The sequence below is a fragment of the Macaca mulatta genome, chromosome 16 (assembly GCF_049350105.2).
Source record: "Macaca mulatta isolate MMU2019108-1 chromosome 16, T2T-MMU8v2.0, whole genome shotgun sequence".
Taxonomy (NCBI): domain Eukaryota; kingdom Metazoa; phylum Chordata; class Mammalia; order Primates; family Cercopithecidae; genus Macaca; species Macaca mulatta.
The window spans coordinates 20,119,404-20,137,022 of record NC_133421.1 but is presented as its reverse complement, the minus strand read 5'-3'; the positions used below and the strand labels follow the sequence as shown (position 1 = coordinate 20,137,022).

The 17,619-nt window shown below is 46.6% G+C and overlaps 1 non-coding gene across 1 annotated transcript; it reads left to right on the top strand.

Annotated features, from left to right (window-relative positions):
- The first annotated feature begins 8,858 nt into the window (after positions 1–8,858).
- LOC114673353 (small nucleolar RNA U3) lies at positions 8,859–9,075 on the top strand. The gene has a single exon (XR_003724061.2). It is a non-coding gene; the product is annotated as a small nucleolar RNA U3 (small nucleolar RNA).
- Positions 9,076–17,619: the final 8,544 nt, after the last annotated feature.

Sequence of the window (17,619 nt, the reverse complement as noted above, 5' to 3'; positions counted from 1 at the left end):
CCCAGCTACTTGGGAGGCCAAGGCAGGAGAATCGCTTGAACCTGGGAGGCAGAGGTTGCAGTGAGCTGAGATCATGCCACTGCATGCCAGCCTGGGCGACACAGCGAGACTCCATCCCAAAAAAAAGAAAACAAAACAAAAATTTAGCTGGGCATAGTGGTGTATGCCTGTAATCCCAGCTACTTGGGAGGCTGAGGCAGGAGAATTGCTTGAACCCAGGACACAAAAGTTGCAGTGAGTTGAGATCACGACACTGCTCTCCAGCCTGGGCGACAGAGGGAGACCCTGTCTCAAAAAACAAAAAACAAAAAAAAACTTGGACCCTCAAGACACAGCTTTAGACATCCTTAATCACTGCCTATGGAACACACTCTAGTTGGTAATATCAGCAACGGGAAGCCAATGTGTCTGGGGTCACTCAGCTTAAATCCCCTGCTTGCCAAGCAGCTCTGTAAAGGTAAGTGGCTGGCTCTCATTCTTCAGTAGAACTACACTCCATAAGCTACTAGTTATACCACCACTAACCCTGAAAGTCAAGAGCAGTAGGCCCAGGGGCATTCTTGGGCTGGTTTAACACCACACCACAGATCCTGCAGGAGTCCCATCTAAATTCAGAGTCCAAATCAGATCTTGAGGTTGGAGGAGGTATTTGGAGTCCAGCCGGGAAAGCTTTCCCTCCAGTCATGATGTCTGCAACTTATTTTGAAGTGGTTTCACCAAAAAGGTAAGTAAATAATGCTAATGACCATTTAATCTAGGAGGTGGGAAAGTGAATGTTTATTGAACTGTTCTTCTGACCTTTGTGTTTGAAATTTTTCATTATAGGAAATTGAAGAAAAAATCTGAAATGGAGAAATCCATCTTTTGCTTTTATTTCCTATATGATATACTGGCCAGTTCATTCCACCTGTTTAAATCTACCTGTCTTCAGGCCAGGTGCGGTGGCTCACGCCTGTAATCCCAACACTTTGGGAGGCAGAGGTGGACGGATCACCTGAGGTCAGGAGTTCCAGACTAGCCTGGCCAACATGGCAAAACCACGTCTCTACTAAAAGAAAAAAAAAAAAAAAATACAGAAGTGAGCCGGGCGTGGTGGCGGGCACCTGTAATCCCAGCTATTTGGGAGGCTGAGGCAGCAGAATTGCTTGAACCCAGGAGGCGGAGATTGCAGTGAGCCGAGATGGCCCAGTGCACTCCAGCCTGGGTGACAGAACGAGATTCTGTCTAAGAAAAAAAAATCTACCTGCCTTCAAATCAAAATACAAATTCCTACTGTTCCATGCAGTCCTGCCTTCTTGATCCATCTCTCCTTCCAATCAAGTGCCTGTTCTTCTGGAAGCACATGCCATCTGACACTCTGGTGGCCTCCTTCAATTGCAGGATAAGAATAAGAATCAACACAAACTGCCTTAAGTCAAAAAGGGGAAAGGAAAAGAGAAAGGAGAAAGGTGAAAGGAGGAGGAGGAGGAGGAGAAGGAGGAGGAGGAGGCAGTGGAGGAGGAGAAGGAAGAAGTGGAGAAGAAGGAGAGGAAGAAGGATGGAGTGAGGAGAGGAGGAGGGGAACTTTTTTTCACAAAACCAAATAGTTCTGGATTCAGTTCTGGCAAGTATTGATCCAGAGATCAAATAATGAGACCAGGCTCCCTTTTTTTTTTTTTTTTTTTTTTTTTTTTTTTTTTAAGGCGGAGTCTCCTTCTGTTTCGCAGGTTGGAGTGTAGTGGTGCGATCTCCGTTCACTACAAGCTCCGCCTTCCGGGTTCCCGCCATTCTCCCGCCTCAGCCTCCCAAGTAGCTGGGACTACAGGCGCCCGCCACCTCGCCCCGCTAATTTTTTGTATTTTTAGTAGAGACGGGGTTTCGCTGTGTTAGCCAGGATGGTCTGGATCTCCGGACCTCGTGATCCGCCTGCCTTGGCCTCCCAAAGTGCTAGGATTACAGGCGTGAGCCACCGCACCCGGCTTTTTTTTTTTTTTTTCTTTTTCTTTTTTCTTTTTCTTTGAGACGGAGTCTCGCTTTGTTGCCCAGGCTGGAGTGCAGTGTGTGATCTCGGCTTAGCACAACCTCTGACTCCCGGGTTCAAGTGAGTCTCCTGCCTCAGCCTCCCAAGTAGCTGGGACTACAGGTGTGCACCACCATACCCGGCTAATTTTTGTATTTTTAGTAGAGATGGGGTTTCACTATGTTGGCCAGGCTGGTCTTGAACTCCTGACCTCGTGATCTACCTGCCCAGGCCTCCCAAAGTGCTGGGATTACAGGCGTGAGCCACCGCGCCCGGCCCAGGCTCCTATTTTATCTCCCCATCCTTGGTGATTCTTCCTCCGTGTTGCGTCCATTTACAGACAAATCATTAGATGGTGGCCGACAGCTTCTGGAGCTGTCTCCTTCCAGGACATTTGACAGCCTTTTTCCCAGCATTCTCAGGAAAAATCCCAGGGCTCACTGTGATGGGACAGGTTTAGTCACATGCCCACCCTTGAACCAATCACTTAGCCAGGGAACGTCAGCACTGATTGGCCTGTTCTGAGTCACAGGCTCTATACCCCATCCGGGGTGGCGTCAGCATGGGTAGAGGGATCTGGGTGTGGCTGGACTTTGAAGGATGAGATTTGGGACGGTTGTGAGAGATGATAATCAGAGGGAGGTGACTTTGTTGGTGACCTCTTCCCAATTCACTTCGAGGAACATCCGGGTCTAACTTAATTCTGAGGACTGTTTGTATTCTGTATTCTGAAGTCCCCAAAAGTGATAGGTACTGAAAGGGCTAGGCTGGTTGGCTGCATTTATTATCTCGCCAAAGGCATTAATTAACCTGGGTCCCTCGCCTCACGCTTAGCAGCGGGTGTCTGGAGCCAGCCCTAGGTAGCTATTGTAGTTCACGGAGTGACCACGGGGAGGAGCCGGAGAAGCAAGAAACTCGTCTTCATTCTTTGTATATTTTAAAAACTGGTGTATATGGAAACTTGTGTATATTAAAAACAGTATATGGAAAAGCGAATTTAAATGTTCATTCTATGAATTTTCTTTTTTTCCTTCTTTTTATTTTTATTTTGAAACAAGGTCTTGTTCTGTTGTCCAGCTTGGAGTGTGCAGTGGTGTGATTATGGCTCATTGCAGCCTGGACCTCCTGGGCTCAAGTGATCCTCCTGCCTCAGTCTCCCAAAGTGCTGGAATTACAGATGTGAGCTGCCATGCCCTGCCTTGTATTGTTTCTTTTTATTTTTTTTCTCCAAAATATTTTCCATCCTCAGTTGGTTGAATCCACAGATGTGGAACCCTCAGATACAGTCGTGTTCTGAGATATGTGCTGTGAGGCAATTCCTTCATTGTGCAAACATCACAAACCTGAATGGTGTAACCTACTGCAGACCTGTGCTGTACTGGATAGCCTATTGCTTCTAGGCTACAAACTAGCACAGCTTGTTGCTGTCCTGAGTACTGCAGGCAAGTGTAATGTAATGCTAAATATTTGTGTATCTAAACATAACTAAAAATGGAAAGGGTACAGTAAAAATATGGGTATCACAGCCAGATGTGGTGGCTCATGCCCGTAATCCCAGCACTTTGAGAGGCTGAGGTTAGAGGACTACTTGAGCCAAGGGGTTCAAGACCAGCCTGGGCAACAGAGGGATCTCTACAAAAAATTTTAAAAGTAGGCAAGTGTGGTGGCACTTACCTGTGGTCCCAGCTACTCAGGAGGCAGAGGTGAGAGGATCGTTTAAGCCCAGGGGGGTTTCGCCTGCCTCAACCTCCCAAACTGCTGAGATTACAGGCATGAGCCACCATGCACGGCCTAGGCTTGACTTTGTTTAACAGCTTTATTAAGGTGTGATTTACATAGTATAAAATTCACCTCTTTTTATACATAGACTTCAATAACGTTTAGTAAATTTAAACTGTTGTGCAACCACCACCACTATCCAATTTTAGAACATTACCGTGACCTCAAAAAGATTTCTTGTGCTCATTTTAGATTTGTTTTAATCTCATTTTCTTCAACAGCCTTTGAACACTTTGTGCCAGGCAGTTTGGTAAGCAATATGAGTGATTTTAAAAATTCATAAGACCTGGCTGGGCGCGGTGGCTGACGTCTGTAATCCCAGCACTTTGGGAGACTGAGGTGGGCAGATCACTTGAGGTCAAGAGTTCAAGACCAGCCTAGCCAAGATGGTGAAACCCCATCTCTACTAAAAATGCAAAAAATTAGCCGGGCATGGTGGTGTGCGCCTGTAATCCCAGCTACTCAGGAGGCTGGGGCACAAGAATCACTTGAGCCTGCAAGGCAGAGGTTGCAGTGAGCTGAGATCACACCACTGCACTCCAGCCAGGGTGACAACAAGATTCCGTCTCAAAAAATAAAAATAAAAATCCATAAGACCTATCCTTGCAATCTAGAGGGGAGACAGACAAGTGACTGGCTCATTGTGAGTCAGAGGAGGCACAGAACAACGTTGCCTGTTTGGTGAACCAGAAAGAGTTCATCGTTTCCAAAACGTTAACTGCAAACAGTGGTTAGAGGAATGTGAAAGTGGAGAGGCTGGAAGGGTGGTCAGGATGGGCCTTAAATGCCGAGCTAAGATCTGTCCAGGCAGCGTCCGGGAAAAGCAGAATTCTTTTCATAGCAAAGACAGCGAAAGACAAGTCTGCCTCTCTCATTGGACTGAGCACTCTTTGTCTTTTTTTTTTTTTTTTTTTGAGACGGAGTCTTGCTCTGTCGCCCAGGCTGGAGTGCAGTGGTGCGATCTCGGCTCACTGCAAGCTCCGCCTCCCGAGTTCATGCCATTCTCCTGCCTCAGCCTCCCCATTAGCTGGAAGTACAGGCGTCCGCCACCACGCCCGGCTAATTTTTTTTATTTTTTTAGTAGAGACGGGGTTTCACCGTGTTAGGCAGGATGGTCTCAATCTCCTGACCTCGTGATCCACCCGCCTCAGCCTCCCAGAGTGCTGGGATTACAGGTGTGAGCCACTGCGCCCGGCCTGAGCACTCTTAAGGACTAGAGTCTTAGCCATCTTCTTTACCACTAAAGTCTCCAGTGTTTGGTGCAGTGTCTAGCACATAGGAGGTGCTTGCATTAGCTTTCTAGAGCTGCTGTAACAAAGTCCCACAAACTAGGTGGCTTAAAAGAAAAGAAATTAGGCCGGGTGCGGTGGCTCACGCCTGTAATCCCAATACTTTGGGAGCCCAAGGCCGGTGGATCACCAGAGGTCAGGAGTTCGAGACCAGCCTGACCAACATGGAGAAACACCGACTCTAATAAAAATACAAAACTAGCTGGACACGATGGCACATGCCTGTAATCCAAGCTACTTGGGAGGCCCAGGTAGAAGAATCGCCTGAACCCAGGAGGCGGAGGTTGTGGTGAGCCGAGATGGTGCCATTGTACTCCAGCCTGGGCAACAAAAGTGAAACTCCATCTCAAAAAAAGAAAGAAAGAAAGAAAAAGAACAGAAATTAGGCTGGGCGTGGTGATTTGTGCCTATAATCCCAGCACTTTGGAAGGCCAAAGTGGGTGGATCACCTGAGGTCGGGAGTTTGAGACCAGCCTGACCAACATGAGAAACCATGTATCTACTAAAAATACAAAATTAGCCAGGTGTGGTGGCACATGCCTGTAATCCAAGCTACTTGGGAGGCTGAGGTAGGAGAATCGCCTGAACCCAGGAGGCAGAGGTTGCGGTGAGCCGAGATGGTGCCATTGCACTCCAGCCTGGGCAACAGGAGCGAAACTCCGTCTCAAAAGAAAAAAATAAATAAGTAAAATAAAAGGCATTTGCGAAAAACCCATAGTTATCATCATACGCCCCCTAAGATCAGGAACAAGACACAGAGGTTCACTTTTACCACTGCTAGTCAACATCTTACTAGAAGTTGTAGCCAAAGCCTTTAGGTAAGAAAAAGCAATAAGAGGCACCAAATTGGGAAAGAAGAAACAAAACTATCTCTATAAATATAGAAAATCCCAAATAACACACATACAAAAATTACTAGAGCTAATAAGCAAATTCAGCAAAGTTTCAGAACACAAGATCAACTCACCAAAACCAGTTGAGGGTTTTCTTATTATTTATTTATTTATTTATTTTTTAAAGAGTTTTGCTCTTGTTGCCCAGGCTGGAGTACAGATTCTCCTGCCTCAGCCTCCCAGGTAGCTGGGATTACAGGCACCCACCACCAAGCACGGGTAATTTTTATATTTTGTATTTTTAGTAGAGATGGGATTTCATCATATTGACCAGGCTGGTCTCAAACTCCTGACCTCAGGTGATCCGCCCACCTCAGCCTCCCAACGTGCTGGGATTATAGACCTGAGCCACCGCACCAGGTCCAATTATGGAACAATTCAAAAATGTAATTAAGAAAACAGCTGGAGTCGGGCGCAGTGGCTCATGCCTATAATCCCAGCACTTTGGGAGGCCGAGGTGGGCGGATCACCTGAGGTCAGAAGTTCAAGACAAGCCTGGCCAACATGGTGAAAACCCATCTCTATTAAAAATACAAAAATTAGCTGGGCATGGTGGCACGCACCTGTAGTCCCAGCTCAGGCAGGCTGAGGCAGGAGAATCACCTGAACCGTGGAGGCGGAGGTTGCAGTGAGCCAAGATCATGCCACTGCACTCCAGCCTGGTGACAGAGTGAGACTCCATCTCAAAAAAAAGAAAAAGAAAAAAAGAAAACAGCTGAGTGTGGTGGCTCACGCCTGTAGTCCCACCACTTTGAGAGGCCTAGGTGGGTGGTTCCCTTGAGCCCAGAAGTTCAAGATCAGCCTGGGCAATGTGGTGAAATCCTCTCCCTACAAAACAAAAAAGAAAAACCAAAAAAAACAAAATTAGCCAGTTGTGATGGCATGTGTCTGTACTCCCAGCTACTCAGGAGGCTGATGTGGGAGGATCACCTGAGCATTGGAGGTCAAGGCTGCAGTGAGCTGTCATGAATCATTGCACTCCAGCCTGAAAAAGGAGTGAAATTCTGCAACATGTTACAACATGAACTTTGAAAACATAATTTCTTCTCTCTTTTTTTTTTTTTTTGAGATGGAGATTTGTTCTTGTTGCCCAGGCTGGAGTGCAATGGCACAATCTCGGCTCACCACAAACCTCTGCCTCCCGGGTTCAAGCGATTCTCCTGCCTCAGCCTCCCAAGTAACTGCGATTACAGACATGCGCCACCATGCCCGGCTAATTTTTTATTTTTAGTGAGACAAAGTTTCTCCATGTTGGTCAGGCTAGTCTCGAACTGCCAGCCTCAGATGATCTGCCCACCTCGGCCTCCCAAAGTGCTGGGATTATAAGCCTGAGCCACTGCACCCGGCCTGAAAACATAATTCTAAGTGAAATAAACCAGATACAAAAGGACAATATTGCATGTTTCCACTTATAGAGATACCTACAAGAATCAAATTCATAGAAACAGAAAGTAGAATAGTGCTTAAAAGGGTCTGGGCAGAGGGAGGAAAGGGAAGTTTGTTTTATGGGTAGCGTTTCAGTTTGGGATGTCGAAAAAGTTCTGGAGATAAATAATGGTGATGGTTACATGCCATTGGTTACATGAATGTACTTAATGCCACTGAATTGTATATGTGAAAAATGGTTAAAATGATACACTTTGCCGGGCATGGTGGCTCAAGCCTGTAATCCCAGCACTTTGGGAGGCCAAGGCGGGCAGATCACGAGGTCAACAGGTAGAGACCATCCTGGCTAACATGGTGAAGCCCCGTCTCTATTAAAAATACAAAAATTAGCAAGGCGTGGCGGTGCACATCTGTAGTCCCACCTACTCGGGAGGCTGAGGCAGGAGAATTGCTTGAACCTGGGAGTTGGAGGTTGCAGTGAGCCGAGATCGCACCACTGCAAACTGCAGCCTGGGCGACAGAGCGAGACTGCATCTCAAAAAAAAAAAAAAAAAGTACATTTTATGTCTCTTTTGTACCATCCCCCCTAAAAAATGATTTTAAGAGTCAAGATCTCGTCGGGCGCGGTGGCTCACGCCTGTAATCCCAGCACTTTGGGAGACGGAGGCGGGCGGATCACGAGGTCAGGAGATCAAGACCATCCTGGCTAACACTGTGAAAACCTGTCTCTACTAAAAATACAAAAAATTAGCCGGACGCAGTGGTGGGCGCCTGTCGTCCCAGCTACTCGGGAGGCTGAGGCAGGAGAATGGCGTGAACTCGGGAGGCGGAGCTTGCAGTGAGCCGAGATCGCGCCACTGCACTCCAGCCTGGGCAACAGAGCGAGACTCTGTCTCAAAAAAAAAAACAAAAAAAAACAAAAAAAAAAGAGTCAAGATCTCACTCTTGTCTGTCAAAGTGCACTGCAGTTTCGGACTCAGCCAGCTTCCCTAGCTCAAGCAATCATCTCGCTTCAGCCTCCGGAGTAGCTGGGCCTGTAGGCGGTGCCACCACACTCAGCTCATTTTTTATTTATTTTTTCCTTTTTTCCCTTGGTAGAGACGAGATCCCTAGGCTAGATTGCCTAGGCTGATCTCGAACTCATAGAACAAAGGATCTTCCCGACTGGGCCTCAGTGTTGGTTTTCAAAACGCTGGGATTACCGGATTACAGGCGGCCGCAGCACACCAGGAGCACACACTTCCCGCTTTAAAAATTCAGGCTGTGATTGGCTGTCATTCGGTATTATGCTAATTAAGCATGCCTGTTTTTAAACTTCTTAAAACAATTTTTTAAAATCACGTTTCCGCCTAAAACGTTAAAATTTGTTAAGTGATAATATTCGAAAAGATGTTGTTGGCAAATTATTTTTCTATTTTTTTCCTAATGGTATCGGGAATAGCGAAAGTATCTCGCCATCAGTTAAAAGTTAACAGCAGATGTAGACCCAGCAGAGGCTGCAAGTTGAACGCTAAGACTATACTTTCAGGGATCATTTCTATAGTTTGTTACTAGAGAAGTTTCTCTGAATGTGTAGAGCACCGAAAACCACGAGGAAGAGACGTAGTGTTCTTTCCTGAGCGTGAAGCCGGCATTTGGTGTTGCTTCACTGCAACCGCCATTTGCCATTGATGATCGTTCTTCTCTCCATTTTTGGGGAGTAAGAGGGAAAGAACACGGTCTGAGTGGTTTTTTTTTCTCGGTGGTGTAATGACAGACTGTCGAGTGGTGTTTATTTGGCGTTTGTGTTTATATAACTCTTTGTGATATCGTAGAGAAGGTTTTTCTTTCCATATCATCTGCGATAGATCGTGGTTTGGTGTGGGTGGTTTTTCAGTTTTAGTTTTAGCGGAGAGGATTTTATGGTGCTATTGTCTGCCTTTTTTCGCTTTCCCGCTGCCTTTTTTAACGTCGTTTCACGCCCGCCACCCTACCCCCAGGGGTCTCTGGGTCTGTTCTGTCTGACGTAACAATGTCCGTCTCCCGGGCTGAAGCGATTCTCCTGCCTAAGTCCTCCCAAGGCGCACGCCACGCCAGACTTTTTTTTTTTTTTTTTTTTTTTTTTAGTAGAAACAGGGTGTCACCGTGTTAGCCAGGTTGGTCTCGAACTTCTGACCTCAGGGGGTCCGGTCCGCCCGCCTCGGCCTCCAAAAGTGCTAGGATTGCAGGCGTGAACCGCTGTGCCCGGTCTTATTTTTTTAGAGACAGGGTCTTCCCATATTTCCCAGGCTGATCTCAAGTTCATGAGCTCAAGGGATTGGCCTTCTAAAGTGCTAGGATTACAGGCGTGACCCACCACGCCCAGCCTCAGGTGCCTTCTAGCAGCTGGAATAGACTCTCGGCAGGGCGCAGTGGCTCACGCCTGTAATCCCAGCACTTTAGGAGGCCGAGGTGTTCGAGAACAGCCTGGCCAACATGGAAAAACCCTGTCTGTAATAAAAATATAAAATTCCCTGGGCGTGGTCGCACATGCCTGTTACAAAGGAAAGCAATTTAGTATTCTCCTAATTAATCTTGGGTGCTATGCTTATTTCTTTTATGTTTCTTTAGTAAAACAATTTTTTTTTTTTTGAGACGGGAGTCTTGCTCCCAGGCTGGAGTGCAGTAGCTCGATCTTGGCTCACTTCAACCTCCACCATCCTGGGTTCAAATTATTCTCCTGCTTAAGGCTCCCGAGTAGCTGGGATTAGGGGAGCCCGCCACCACACCCGGCTGATTTTTATATTTTTAGTAGAGACAGAGTTTCGCGGTATTGGCCAGGCCTCCCAAAGTGCTGGGATTACAGGCATGAGCCACTACGCCTAGCTGTAAAATAAAATCTTAAATTAGCGTTTTCCTTTTTTTTTTTTGAAACGGAGTCTCACTCTGTGAGTTCGAGACCAGCCTAGGCAGTATAGCAGAATCCCATCTCTACCAAGGGGGAAAAAAATAAAAAATAAAAAATGAACGGGGCGTGGTGGCACCATCTGTAGTCCCAGCTACGCAGCAGGGTGAACAGGCTGATCGCTTGAGCCAGTGAGCTTTGATCGCCCCACTGCACCCCAGCCTGGGAGACAGAGTGAGATCTTCTCTTAACATTTTTTTAGGGAGGAAGTTATAAAATAGACATAAAATGTACTCTTACCTTTTTTTTTCTTTGAGATGGAGTCTCCCTCTGTCACCCAGGCTGGAGTGCAATGGCATGATCTCAGCTCTGTAACCTCTGCCTCCCAGGTTCAAGCAATCCTCGAGCCTCAGCCTCCTGAGTAGCTGGGATTACAGGCGCCCACCACCACACTTGGCTAATTTTTGTATTTTTAATAGAGAAGGGGTTTCACCATGTTGGCCAGACTGGTCTTGAACTCCTGACCTCGTGATCTGCCCGCCTCGGCCTCCCAAAGTGCTGGGATTACAGGCATGAACCAACATGCCGGGCCTTGCCATCTGGATTTCTTTGGTGAATGTCTGTCACACCTTTTGCCCATTTATTTATTTATTTATTTATTTATTTATTTTTATTTTTTTTTTTGAGACTGAGTCTGGCTCTGTCGCCCAGGCTGGAGTGCAGTGGCCGGATCTCAGCTCACTGCAAGCTCCGCCTCCCGGGTTTACGCCATTCTCCTGCCTCAGCCTCCGGAGTAGCTGGGACTACAGGCGCCCGCCACCTCGCCCGGCTAGTTTTTTGTATTTTTTAGTAGAGACGGGGTTTCACCGTGTTAGCCAGGATGGTCTCGATCTTATTTTTTAAATTAAAAAAAACTTGGCACCTGTAGTCCCAGCTACTCGGGAGGCTGAGGCAGGAGAATGGCGGGAACCCGGGAGGCGGAGCTTGCAGTGAGCTGAGATCCGGCCACTGCACTCCAGCCTGGGTGACAGAGCGAGACTCGGCCTCAAAAAAAAAAAAAAAGAAAAAAAAACTTTACTGGGGTATAGTTGATATATAATAAACTGCATATTTACAATGTACAGTTTGATAAGTTCTGACATTTGTATCACCCACGAAACAATCAGCACCAGTAAGATAATGAGCATATACATCATCCCCAAGTTTCCTCATGCTCCTTTGTAATTCCTCCCTCTGCTCTTTCCCCTACACCCCATTCCCAGGCGACTACTATTTGCACTCTGTCACTGTATATTAGTTATATTTTCTGTAATTTTATACCAAGGGAATCATACCGTATGTCCTCTTTTTTGTCTGTGGTTTTTTTTTTTTCTTTTTCTGAGACAGAGTCTCACTCTGTCACCCAGTCTGGAGTATAGTGGCATGATCTCAGCCCACTGCAACCTCCGCCTCCCGGGTTCAAGCGATTCTCCTGCCTCAGCCCCCCAAGTAACTGGGACTATAGGCCTGCACACCACACCCAGCTAATTTTTGTATGTTTAGTGAAGACGGTTTCCCCATGTTGGCCAGGCTGGTCTCGAACTCCTGATCACACGTGATCCACCCACCTCGGTTTCCCCATGTTGGCCAGGCTGGTCTCGAACTCCTGATCACACGTGATCCACCCACCTCGGCCTCCCAAAGTCCTGGGATTACAGGCCTAAGGCATCATGCTCGGCCTCTTCTTTTTTTTTTTTTTTTTTTTTTTCTTGAGATTCAGTCTTGCTCGGTTGCCCAGGCTGGAGTGCAGTGGTGCAATCTTGGCTCACTACAACCTCTGCCTCCTGCATTCAAGCGATTCTCCTGCCTCAGTCTCCTGAGTAGCTGGGATTACAGGCGTGCACCACCACACCCGGCTAATTTTTTGTATTTTTAGTAGAGATGGGGTTTCACCATGTTGGTCAGGCTGATCTTGAGCTCCTAACCTCAAGCGATCTGTCCGCCTCGGCCTCCTAAAGTCCTGGATTATAGGCATAAGCCCCCACACCTGCCCTTTTGTCTGCTTTCATTCAGCATATTTTGAGATTCAGCTATGTTGTAGCATGTATCAGTAGTTCATTGCTTTCATTGCTAAATAATATTCCTCTATGGAAAACAGTATGGAGATTTCTCAAAGAACTAAGGGTAGATCTACCATTCAATCTAGCAGTCCCACTACTGGTTATCTGCCCAATGGAAAGTAAGTTGTTATATCAGAAAGAACCCTGCATGCATATGTTTATCACAGCACAATTCACAATTGCAAAGATAAGGAACCAATCTAAGTGCCCATCAATTGATTTTCAATAAATCAATGTTCATCGTCATCTTCAATAAAGAAAACATGGTATATACACACCATGGAATACTACTCAGCCATTAAAAAGAATGAAATAATAGGGAGTTTTTTTGTCTTCTGTTTGTTTTTGTTTTGAGACGGAGTTTTGCTCTGTAGCCCAGGCTGGAGTGCAGGGATGCGATCTCGGGTCACTGCAACCTCTGCCTGGGTTGAAGCAATTCTTTTTTTTTTTTTTTTTTTTTTTTTTGAGACAGAGTCTCGCTCTGTCGCCCAGGCTGGAGTGCAGTGGCCGGATCTCAGCTCACTGCAAGCTCCGCCTCCCGGGTTCACGCCATTCTCCTGCCTCAGCCTCCCGAGTAGTTGGGACTACAGGCGCCCGCCACTGCGCCCGGCTAGTTTTTTGTATTTTTTAGTAGAGATGGGGTTTCACCGTGTTAGCCAGGATGGTCTCGATCTCCTGACCTCGTGATCCGCCCGTCTCGGCCTCCCAAAGTGCTGGGATTACAGGCTTGAGCCACTGCGCCCGGCCGAAGCAATTCTTCTATCTCGGCCTCCCGAGTAGCTGGGACTAAGGCGCACGCCACCACACCCAGCTAATTTTTGTATTTTTAGAAGAGACAGGGTTTCACTGTATTGGTCAGGCTGGTCTCAAACTCCTGACCTCAGGTGATGCACCCATCTCAGCCTGCCAAAGTGCTGGGATTACAGGTGTAAGCCACCACGCCCAGGATGAAATAATGTTTTTTTGCAGCAACTTGGCTGGAACTGGAGGGCATTGTCTAAGTGAAGTAGCTCAGGAGTGGAAAACTAAATATCATATATTCTCCTTTATAAGTGGAAGGTAGGCTAGGGGTGTGCAAAGGCATACAGAGTGTTATAATGGACCTTGGAGACTCAGATGGGGGAGGGTGGGAGGAGGGTGAAACATGAAAAACTACATATTGGGTGCAATGCACAATCCTTGGGTGACAGTTGCACTAAAATCTCAGACTCCACCACTATTCAACTCATCCACGTAACCAAAAACCACTTGTACCCCAAAAGGTATAGAAATAAAAATACATAGCTATAGTAATAATCATTATTATATTCAATTGTTTTGGCTATATCCTAATTTGTTTATCCAACTTTACCTGTTGGATTTATGTTGTTTCTGGGTTTTGGCTATTACCAATAAAGCTGTTATGGAAATTTATATGCATGTCTTTGGATATAAACTTTTTTTTTTTTTTTTTTTGAGATGAAGTCTTGCTCTGTCACCCAGGCTGGATTGCAGTGGCCCAATCTCGGCTCACTGCCAGCTCCGCCTCCTGGGTTCACACCATTCTTCTGTCTCAGCCTCCCGAGTAGCTGGGACTACAGGTGCCCGCCACCGTGCCCGGCTAATTTTTTTTGTATTTTTAGTAGAGACGAGGTTTCACCGTGTTAGTAAGGATGGTCTCGATCTCCTGACCTCGTGATCTGCCTGCCTCGGCCTCCCAAAGTACTGGGATTACAGGCATGAGCCACCGCACCCGGCAGGATATAAACTTTCTTTACTCTTGGGTAAATACTAGGAGTGGAATGGTTGGATCATATGCGTGCTTTTTCATTTTGTTTTTTGAGACAGAGTTCTGCTCTGTCAGCCAGCCAGAGTGCAGTGGTGCGATCTCAGCTCACTGCAACCTCTGCCTCCTGGGTTCAAGCAATTCTCCTGCCTCAGCCTCCTGAGTAACTAGGATTACAGACGCCCGCCACCACACCCAGCTATTTTTTTGTATTTTTAGTAGAGACGGGGTTTCCCAGTGTAGCTTTTTAAGGAACTGTCAAACCATCTTTAAAAGGGATTGTACCATGTGCCTTCACACCAGTTGTATGAGAGTTCCAATTCCTCCTTATTTTTGCCAACTGTTGGTGTGATCAGTCATTTTAATTTTATTCATTCTAGTCAATGTAGTGTCGTAGTGTCTCATTTTGGTTTCAATTTGCATTTTCCTAATGACTAATAAGATTGAGCATCTCTTCATGTCCTGTTTTCTGCCTGCACATCTTGTTTGCTCAAGTGTTTATTGAAACCTTTTGTCTATTGTGTTAGTTTCTTACTGCTGTTGTAACAAATTTCTACAAATTTAGTGGCTTAAAGCATCACAAATTTTATAATAAGCACAATTTTATAATCAAGCAGTTTTGTCAGTTACCTTAATGAAAAGCTTGAAAATGGCTGGGCACAATAGCTCACACCTGTATCCCTAGCTACTCTGGAGGCTGAGGTGGGAGGATCATCTGAGCCTGGGAGGTCGAGGCTACAGTGAGCTGCAATCATGTCACTGCACTCCAGCCTGGGCGACAGAGCAAGACCCTGTCTCAAAAAAAAAAAAAATTGGAAAGAGAGATGGGTGGGGAAATAAAAGGAAGGAAGGAAGGAAAAAGGAAGGAAGGGGAGGAAGGAAAAAGGAAGGAAGGAAGGAAGAGAGGAAGGGAGGAAAAGAAAAAGTGGAGCCAACAGGGATCTGAGGTAAGTTTATACTTAGGGAGCCTCCCAAAGTATAAACTGTGAGAGCCTCTCAAAGTTTATACTTTTGGAGGTCAAGAGATTGAGACCATCCTGGCCAACATGATGAAACCCCTGTCTCTACTAAAAATACAAAAATTAGCTGGGCGTGGTAGTGCGTGCCTGTAATCCCAACTACTCGGGAAACTGAGGCAGGAAAATCGCTTGAACCCCGGGGGCGAAGGTTGCAGTGAGCGGAGATCACACCTCTGCACTCCAGCTTGGGCGGCTACGCGAGACTCTGTCTTAAAACAAACAAACAAACAAAAAGAATAAAACAAAAACCTAGCCTCAGCCAAGACCTAGCCCAGATAGTAAATTAGCAGGGCTGGGAGTTTCTGTCATATCAGCAGTCAGATGTCTTAAAACCAGAATCTACCCAGAGTATATACATCTTGTATCTTTGCCTTAACCTTCTTTTCAGTTTATGCTATAAAAGAAAAAGAATCCCAGCACTCTGGGAGGCTGAGGTGGGAGGATTGCTTGAGCCCAGGAGTTTGAGGCTGCAGTGAGCCGTGATAGCACCACTGCACTCCAGTCTGGGTGATGGAGGGAGACCCTGTCTCCAAAAAACTAAAGAAAAACCTGTCACACTACTGACCAATAATAGAGGCTCCCAAAGCGTAAACTGGCCTGAGAGCCCTGTTTGTTCTTCCTGCTACCCTGTCCACTCTGCCCCCACCCCGTTCCGAGACTGGACTGTGCCATGAAGGAAAACCTCGGTTACAGCCTCCCCCACCCCATCAACCACGCTGCTGAGGACACGGGAAAGAATGAGAAGCCAGAGGGAGGCGGCTGCTTGCAGGAGGTTTAGCGTAAAGGAGATAGGAATGGTAATGGGAAATTGAAGCTAGCAGTTAAAAAGAGCCGTCATTCAAGAATGACACCCCTGATGCCACCTGCGCTGCCCCCCACCTGACAGAAATGAACCGCGGCAGCTGTTACAGTGGATATGAAAAGACAATTCACATTTTCAGAAGGAGTGGCCTTCTATGACGTAATCTGGTCATAATGAGGTTGCAGGGAAGAGACAAGAAGTTTCCAGTAATGATCACAAGGATAGTATTTCCTGTTGGAGTGATTTTTTGGTTTGTTTTTATGAACATCCTGCATTAGTTTGCAAAGCATTTTACATTTGAGGAAACCCAAAACTCATTTTGCCTGAAGAGTTATATTCATTCATCATTACACCTATAAAATTACAAATGTAAATATGTGTCTGCTTTACACTCTTCACAAAATATTGTGTGTCTAGACCTGATTGTCGTAGGCTTGTTCTCTCAGAATTAGGAAGCCAAAAAAATAAGAAAAAAAAAAAAAAAAAAAAACTGGTGAAAGTCAGATGGTTCATAGTCTTTTTGAAAAACCAGTAGCCTGGCCGGGCGCGGTGGCTCAAGCCTGTAATCCCAGCACTTTGGGAGGCCGAGGCGGGTGGATCACGAGGTCAGGAGATCGAGACCATCCTGGCTAACACGGTGAAACCCCGTCTCTACTAAAAATACAAAAAACTAGCCGGGCGCGGTGGCGGGCGCCTGTAGTCCCAACTACTCGGGAGGCTGAGGCAGGAGAATGGCGTAAACCCGGGAGGCGGAGCTTGCAGTGAGCTGAGATCCGGCCTGCACTCCAGCCTGGGCGACAGAGCGAGACTCCGTCTCAAAAAAAAAAAAAAAGAAAAACCAGTAGCCATGTGCATTTTACTTAAAATAACTTTCCTTTTACCTCACCGAAGTACACCATGGTAGGTTATGTCTTTTCCTCTCTCTCTCTGCCTCTCTCCTCCCCCGTCTCCCTACACACAACTTTTAGATTCGAGGGGTACACGTATAGGTTTGTTACAGTGGCATATTGTGTGATGCTGAGGTTTGGGGTACAGTTGATCCCATCACCCAGGTAGTGAGCATAGTACCTAATGGTTAGCTTTTCAGGCCCTGTCCCCCCGCCCTTCCTCACCCCTTTTGGAGTTCCCGGTGTTTATTGTTCCTATCTTTGTGTCTCTATGTACTCACTATTAAGCTCCCATTTATAAATGAGAAAGCATGGTAAGGTTTTCTGTTCCTGCATTGGTCATTTAGAATGATGTCCTCCACCAGGCACGGTGGCTCACATCTTTATCCCAGCACTTTGGGAGGCCGAGGCGGGTAGATCATGAGGTCAGGAGATGGAGACTATCCTGGCTAACTTGGTGAAACCCCGTCTCTACTTAAAAATACACAAAAATGGCCAGGCGCGGTGGCTCAAGCCTGTAATCCCAGCACTTTGGGAGGCCGAGACGGGCGGATCACGAGGTCAGGAGATCGAGACCATCCTGGCTAACACGGTAAAACTCCGTCTCCACTAAAAAAAAAAAAAAAATAGCCGGGCGAGGTGGCAGGCGCCTGTAGTCCCAGCTACTCGGGAGGCTGAGGCAGGAGAATGGCGTAAACCCGGGAGGCGGAGCTTGAAGTGAGCTGAGATCCGGCCACTGCACTCCAGCCTGGGCAACAGAGCAAGACTCCGTCTCAAAAAAAAAAAACAATAATAATGGCCTCCAGCAGTGTCCATCCTGTTGCAGAGGATATGGTTT